The 6,510-nt window shown below is 41.6% G+C and overlaps 1 pseudogene across 1 annotated transcript; it reads right to left on the bottom strand.

Moving 5' to 3' along the window:
* Positions 1-2,554: 2,554 nt before the first annotated feature.
* LOC311143416 (TLR4 interactor with leucine rich repeats-like) lies at positions 2,555-4,071 on the bottom strand (annotated as a pseudogene). The gene is made up of 2 exons: positions 3,993-4,071; positions 2,555-2,987 (listed from the first exon to the last, which is right to left on the bottom strand). The product of its transcript is annotated as a TLR4 interactor with leucine rich repeats-like (transcript).
* Positions 4,072-6,510: the final 2,439 nt, after the last annotated feature.

Here is a 6,510-nt window from a genome sequence, read left to right as displayed (position 1 = left end):
AATGATGTATGTTTAAGTTGAGCTAATACTGCTTTTAAGCTTAGTGACATTTTAGAAAGTAATTGTAGTTTGCAAATCATACAATTATTTCGGATCAAATTGCCTTTTCTCTTTAAATGTATTGGCTTACTACTGTGTAGTTTAATGAGACACTACTGTGTTTTTTCTTCAGATATAATCTATTCCTTTTTATTTAACAGGTTTTTTTGTACTGTCACTTATGTGCTCTCAGCATGATTTAAATAATTCTCTGAGAGAATTAAACTGATATTAAATAATGTCTCCGTCAAATAAGTAACATTGAACATGTTTCAACTTGAGTTATAACTAGCTGGTCTTAAGTTTATGAAAGGTTTTGTAAATTATTTTACCCCGGCTTAACTGCTTAAAAGGGGTGTGATATTGTGTTGGCAGTAAACTTGTAACTTGTGAAAGTTATGTATAAAGTACAGTATCCTAAATTAATAAGATGTAATAAATCTTTTAATATCTCTTTAAATCCATTTCTGCCTCCTGGATTTTTCTTTATTACTTAGGGAGGCAACCAAAGAGCTGGCAGAGGAGGCAAAAAAGGGAAGCTTCTGGCTGTGGCTGAGGAGGAAGGACATGAGTAGGGGAACAAAGAGCTAACATCTGAAGGAAGGCCAGTTGTAAGGGGGTGGCACCCTGCCACTGCTCCGCCACCAGAAGATGTACCTGCACAGTGAGCAAAACATTGAGGAGTGTTGGTCCCAGACTGATGACCATGTAGCTCCTTGTCTACTGACACCGTTGGAGGTGCGACAGGCAGAGATGTCAAGAAGGTAACCATGGATATACAGAAGTAGGTCGACACCACTTCAAAATAGTGGATTCTGCTATTTCAGCCACATCCGTTGCTGACAGGTGTATAAAATCGAGCATGCAGCCATGCAATCTCCATAGACAAACATTGGCAGTAGAATGGCCCTCAGTAACTTTCAACGTAGCAACGTCATAGGATGCCACCTTTCCAACAAGTCAGTTCGTCAAATTTCTGCCCTGCTAGAGCTGCGCCGGTCAACTTTAAGTACTATTATTGTGAAGTGGAAATGTCTAGTAGCAACAACGGCTCAGCCGTGAAGTGGTAGGCCACACAAACTCACACAACGGGATCGCAGAGTGCTGAAGCGCGTAAAAATCGCCTGTCCTCGGTTGCAACACTCACTACCGAGTTCCAAACTGTCTCTGGATGCAACGTCAGCACAAGAACTGTTCATCGGGAGCTTCATGAAATGGGTTTCCATGGCTGAGCAGCCGCACACAAGCCTAAGATCACCATGCGCAATGACAAGGATTGGCTGGAGTGGTGTAAAGCTCGCCACCATTGGACTCTAGAGCAGTGGACACGCGTTCTCTGGAGTGATGAATCACGTTTCACCATCTGGTTCGGGCTAAGCCCCTTAGTTCCAGTGAAGGAAAGTCTTAACGCTACAGCATACAGTGACATTCTAGACGATTGCTTCCAACTTTGTGGCAACAGTTGGGGAAGGCCCTTTCCTGTTTCAGCATGACAATGCCCCCATGCACAAAGCGAGGTCTGTACAGAAATGTTTTGTCGATATTGGTGTGAAAGAACTTGACTGGCCTGCACAGAGCCCTGACCTCAACTCCATCGAACACCTTTGGGATGAATTGGAACGCCGACTGCGAGCCAAGCCTAATCGCTCAACATCAGTGCCCGACCTCACTAATGCTCTCGTGGCTGAATGGAAGCAAGTCCCGGCAGCAATGTTCCAACATCTAGTGGAAAGCCTTCCCAGAAGAATGGAGGCTGTAATAGCAGCAAAGGGGGGACCAACTCCATATTAATGCCCATGATTTTGGAATGAGATGTTCGACCAGCCGGTGTCAACGTACTTTTGGTAATGTAGTGTATCTGTATAAAGCATGTGGGGTATAACCAGTTGTGCAGACTAGATAGTTGCTTCTTTCTGACTCAAAACATGCTTTCTTTGGACCATTTCACCATTTCATTATTTGTGTCTTTATTGTACTTAAAGATGTAATCTGCAGTAGGGGGAAACTGTGCCACTGGCCGCCCCACCACCATTGTTTTTGTTTTTTTTGCCGAGCTGAGGAGCGTCGCGCAGCATGGTAAAACATTTTTTGCAGTACATATTGTGCTCTTCTATTTCATGTGCAATGATGTACGAGGGGAAAAAACTGTGTTCGTCGTTTGCAGTAACTTCTCTGTTGTAATATCGTAAACGGACATGGCTTTTTCACCATTAAAGGGTCCAGCTTTAACTGCTGACTGAGACTATTCTGTGTACATTTATTGTGGTGTATTCTGCCACCTGGTGGATATTGTGCAATGAGTTTTGGCGTGGGTCAGTGAGTACAGAAAAACCTGCAACAAACCCCCTCAAGACTCAGCAAACCTTCAGTGAAAGATGAGTTTCAATTACAAATATAACAGATAATTCAATGCTTTGATAGATCAACATGACATACAGTATGTAATAACATATAATAATATGATAATGAAGGGTAATGACAACCCGAGGATGGTAACGTGTCGATAGATATATGTTTAGTGTGCAGGTGGCAGCTCTATGGCATCATCCTTGTTCAGCTGATAAGTACCAGTGTGGGAACTGTTAGCTTGAATGCCAGAGTTACGATAAGACATTGGTATCCCAGCACACATAGTACAGGAGAAACGTCTGTTCTGAGAGAACATCAGCAGAGTACTGCTCCAGTGTTTCCTCAGTGTGAAGGCTTTATATCCAAAGAAAATTAGGACAACAATAATAACCAGGGTATTGGTGGCACTCAAGTACAATATTATAATGTGAGGCTCAGGCCCTGATAACTATTCAGCATCTGTGATGATACCAAGACAGAGATCACAAGAGGCTGCATGGCAGACTTGCTCATGGACGACACTTTCCACACATACAAAATAGGGTGTTGAGGGTTACAAACGGTGCCCTGTTTGACATTAACAAACCTATTGAACTTAGCTGTTGTATCAAACTGGTCGTACATTACCTTAAAGTACAAATTTTGTCTGTCAGCTTTCGCCAAACTCCATTCAATGACAGCAGAGCTGAAGGTGACTATCCATGCTGATATGTTGATTATCACCTGATTGTAGGTACATGCATCATTGACTGTAATTTCCACAGGGAACACTTTGGTTGGAGTTGTGGTTTGCACTGATATTGATTGGATTGTTCTGTTTCCAGGGGGCAATATTCCAACTGCTGATTCATTTGGGTAATGCTGTGACTCTGAAACATCACGCTTGTTCGCATTTCTGATGATCACAACAGGAGTAGCAGTCTTATGTGTCTGTATTTCCTCACTGTTGACAATGTTTATCTCTGACAGCCATGTGTTGCAGGCAAAGGCGATTGCTCTGGAATTGACATGGGGGAGTGCATCACTGCACATGCTGTTGTTGCTCCGGATCAATGCACTGCTTATGGCACCCAGGTACTGCCCTCTCAGAGTTTCAGGTTGAGAGCACCTCCCAGAATCACTGAGACGTCTGTTACTGCTCGTCTCAAGCCATCTTTTTAAGCAAAGTATTCTGCAGTCGCAGTCCCATGGGTTCTCATCCAGACTGAAATATGACAGCTGAAGGCTGCTTTCCAATGCCTTTGGACTTAAGTGCGAGAGTATGTTGCGGTTCAGTTTCAGAACCCTTAGATGTGTTAAACCCACAAAAGCAGAATCCTCGATCGTGGAGATTAAATTGTCACTGAGGTCAATCTCCCTGATGTGAGTACAGAGACTGAACACATGCTTCCCGATCTTCAAGATATGATTTCCATTCAGCCTCAAGGCTTCCAGTTTTGATAACTTGTTGAAAGCGCTTGGGTCAATCTCAGAAAGCATGTTATGGCTCAAAGACAGTGCCTTTAATTCCACCAGGGATTTGAAGTGTGTGTGTTTGATTTGCATTATGGAATTATAATTCAGCAGTAGATCCGACAGCAATGAAAGAGGTTTAAAAACACTGCCTGGAAACCATGACAAATTGTTTCCAGAGATATCCAGCTCATGTAAATGTCCAAGTCCTTTAAAAATATTTCTCGACATTGACGTGATTTGATTATTTTCAAGGTATAAGGTCTCCAGCGATCTTAGACCAACAAAGAGCCCTTGATGCAGGACTGTAAGGGCATTGCTACTGATCCTCAGCCTTGTTAGATGAATTAATCCATCAAATGTACCCTGTTTAACATCACACAGTTGGTTGCCATGTAAATCCAAAGAGAGTAAACTTGTCACTCCTGAAAAGGGCTGTCTCTCAAGTGAAGAGTTATTGCTATTTTCCAGATGAAGCTCTGTCAGACCACTCAGAGAATATAATGATCCACAGTGAATGGAAGATATTGAATTGAATCCCAGGTCCAAACTGGTCAGATTTGGTTAGTGTAGAAAAGCCTTAGGTTCAATTGTTGATGGAGTTCCTAGTCAAACTCCGACGTTTTGCAGATGAGTGCCAATCATGAACCAGTGGGATGATGGTAAACCCTCTATCTGAGCAAACAATCTCTTCATTGTGGCATGTACAGAATGAAGGACACAGAGTAGATGATGCTGTCTGTACGGAAAATGCAAAAAATTAATATCCTCAACATTTTTAGGGTCCTTAGAAAAATAATGTGATGATACTCTGATGTTGTCCAAAGCCAATGAGAAAACTACCTTTGCCCATCTTCTAAAAAAAACAGGAAAGACAGTGAGTAAGGCATTTCCTGTTGTTTATTCCTTCAATTTTGTATCCCTCTAAACAAACATATGCCCCCAGAGAAATACTGTACAAGGTATAATGATTTTAATTGTTATACACAACCCATTTCCCCAATTTCCATGTTTTCCTACAAGCAACCTATGTCCCTGATTGAATGCTGAATGAAAACAAATGAAATACTACTAATCATGCACAGATACTAGTTGTCATGTCAGCAAACACACAATCTACATATTTATGTTGACAGACAAGTGGACTTTCGCTTGTTTTCTTTTGTGCTACAGTATTATCAATAGGTGAGTTTAACATGGTGGAGCTGGACTGGTAGTGGATTGCAGGGAATAATCAGCCATTATGGGGAAAAGGCGTTGTTGGACACCATGATAACTTAGGCCTACTTATAAAAGTACAACTTATTGGACTTTTTGGTAACATTTTTACATTTTAGGTTTATGTTTCTATAGGCCTATATCCAAGGTTTTTTTTTGTTCAATGGCTGCTATAACGCTTAATAGAGACCAATGACTCTTGAGGGCCTTTCTCCATCATCACCTCCCCTGGCAGCGTCTTGGGGTCTCCATGGTTACAGGGAGGGGTCTGCGTCCCAAGGATGGGGTACCATAATGACGTCATCACCCCCACAGCGGGTTACGGTCACTGTGCTACCATGTGGCTGGAAGAATTTGTCTGACACCCTTTTTGTCTTCTCGTAAATAGCCTTTACAATTAGCAATTGTACAATTTAAAGCGTAGGTAGGTGTTGCGATTCGCCAACTCTTTGGTAAGTTTTTCAAGAAAATAACGTAGAAATGTAAAGATAGGATAGCTCCTGCAGCATGCACAAATATGCAACTTAATCGTTCATAGCCTCATTGCCAGCCCAGTATGCCATCCCTGCGAAAAGTCAGACGTTTTGATATCAAAACTTCCGCGTGAGATGATTGTAACAATATGGCTCAAAACAATGTAATAGATGTAAATGGCATTTGTAAAAAAAAAAAAAAAGATTGTATCATGTGATCGTACTACTATCCCTTTAGTTTAATTTGAACAGTGGTGTATTTGCCAATAAAGCAGTTCACAAGTACATGCTTCCATTCAGTGTGCCTGACAAAAATATAGCCATGCTATACATAGCCATATTTCCTACAGACAGTCTATGATGAATACAGACCTCTAGCGGGAAACGTTTCTGTAAGAATTGATAAATGTTCTTAATTTACCATGCTTCCCATGTGATTTTTGTTCTGCAGTAGTTTTCCAGCTCCAGCAGGAGGCGCCATATCCATACCTGAAAATCTGCACCCCAGAGCCTGACTGGCAGAGGTGAGTTGATTAACCTTCTCCCGAGGACATGCTCAACACAACAACTGGACTAAATAACTACAGGGGACATAAAATGAGTCAATAAGTCAGGTGTGATAGTTAATTGTGGTACTGCACAATTTTGGATGGATGTATTAACCTACTTATCAGTGCTGTGTTGTATTGAATGTGTTTATGTGTTTTAGGTTTTTGCATCCAAAGCTCATATTGTCCTCAGCACAACAACAAGCCCTCACAGTGGCATCACAGCAGCTCTGATTTGGGCTAGCTTTGATTAACGAATGATCACAGAGGGTTGAATTGTAAATGTTAATATGTAGGTCACCGTCACACAACTCTGATGAATAACAATTACTCCCTTTGCCTCTGTGTGGCTATTTAAAGGCTGTGACTGGCTAGCCTAGTTAGCACTCAGCATGGTTTATTTTAGATGCGATTATAAAATATATCAACAG

This window comes from Coregonus lavaretus (genome assembly GCF_964263955.1).
Source record: "Coregonus lavaretus genome assembly, chromosome: 16".
In the NCBI taxonomy this organism is placed as follows: domain Eukaryota; kingdom Metazoa; phylum Chordata; class Actinopteri; order Salmoniformes; family Salmonidae; genus Coregonus; species Coregonus lavaretus.
Note: the sequence above shows the minus strand (reverse complement) of the source record. Positions and strands in the feature narration are given on the sequence as shown.